The sequence below is a fragment of the Condylura cristata genome, unplaced genomic scaffold, assembly GCF_000260355.1.
Source record: "Condylura cristata isolate star-nosed mole 26May11 unplaced genomic scaffold, ConCri1.0 scaffold00007, whole genome shotgun sequence".
In the NCBI taxonomy this organism is placed as follows: domain Eukaryota; kingdom Metazoa; phylum Chordata; class Mammalia; order Eulipotyphla; family Talpidae; genus Condylura; species Condylura cristata.
Genome location: NW_004567108.1, coordinates 59,362,432 through 59,363,786, shown reverse-complemented (window position 1 = coordinate 59,363,786; position 1,355 = coordinate 59,362,432). Strand labels below are relative to the sequence as shown.

The 1,355-nt window shown below is 39.3% G+C and overlaps 1 pseudogene; it reads left to right on the top strand.

Moving 5' to 3' along the window:
• Window positions 1–207: 207 nt before the first annotated feature.
• Window positions 208–807, top strand: LOC101621796 (annotated as a pseudogene).
• The last annotated feature ends 548 nt before the right edge of the window (window positions 808–1,355 follow it).

Here is a 1,355-nt window from a genome sequence, read left to right as displayed (position 1 = left end):
TGTGTGTTTCAGTCATTCTACTTGTTCTACTTCCCAGTCTCTCTGGTGAGTCCTCTCACCCCTTGTACCTATGGCTTAGACCACAGTTCTTGTAGGCATAAGTATACACACACACACACACACACACACACATATGTATATATATACAAACCCAGTGGCAACCCAATGGTGAAATTTTTTTTTTTCTTGGTGATATTAAAGAAGACAATGAAGAAGTATAGTAAAATTGAAGTGATTAAAATTCTTACTGATTGAGGCAGTGGCAGCAAGAGAAGCTTTGCATTTGTTGCTTCCACCAACCATGATTCTGTATACAAGGTTGTCAGTTAGAAATACCACACTATGAATGGCCACAAATGTGAAGTATGGAAAGCTCTGTCTAAGCAAAAGATTTTCAGTGTGTCATCCAGCCAAAGTGGTCAAAGTGGTTCTGGAAACTTTGTTGATTGTCTTGGAGGTGGTTTTGGGGGATAACAACTTTGGTCTTGGAGGAAACTTCAGTGGTCAGGGTGGCTTTGGTGACAACTGTCTTGGTGGTAGTAGACATGGTAGCAGTGGGGAAGACTAGGATGGATTTGGTAATTCTAGAAGCAACTTTGAAGGTCATGGAAGCTATGATGATTTTGGCAATTACAATTTTTAAACTTTGCACCCGTGAAAGAAGAAAACTTTGGAGGCAAAAGCTCTGGTTCCTATGGTGGTAGAGGTCATTATTTCTTCAAACCATGGGAACAAGGTGGCCATAGAAGTTTCAGCAGCAGCAGTAGCATCGGAGTATCTGTGGCACTGGCAGAAGGTTTTAATTAACTGCCAGGAAGCAAAATTTAGCAGGAGAGCCAGAGAAGTGACAGGGAAACTAAAGTTTACAACAGATTTGTGAACTCAGCCAAGCACAGGGGTGGCAGGGCTCACTGCTAAAAGAAATGTCTTAGATAATTCTAATGTGTAGGTGCAAAAAAAAAAAAAAATCAAGGATTGTATTTTGACTAGCTATATAACAGGCTAGTTTAGTTTTTGTTCTATGGAAAGTGTAAAGAATTCCAAGAATTGTTTTCATGTAGATTTCTTTTTGCACACATGCTTTGGATTGTTAGATGTAATAGTCTGATCACGATGCTGAATAAATATGTGTGTGTGTGTTTTAATGTGCTGTGTGAAGTTGGTCTACTCTGAAGCCACCTTGGTAAACTATACTGACAGTGTGATATTAGAATTCCTTCAGAGTGGTGCCAAGTTCCATTTGAAATATATTTATAACCTGATTGGGCAAGGAGCCATTGTTTTCAGAAATCTTAGTGCAGTTGAACTAAGAGTTACTGTTGTGAGTTGAAGCTGACCATTAAAAGAGTCAGCCA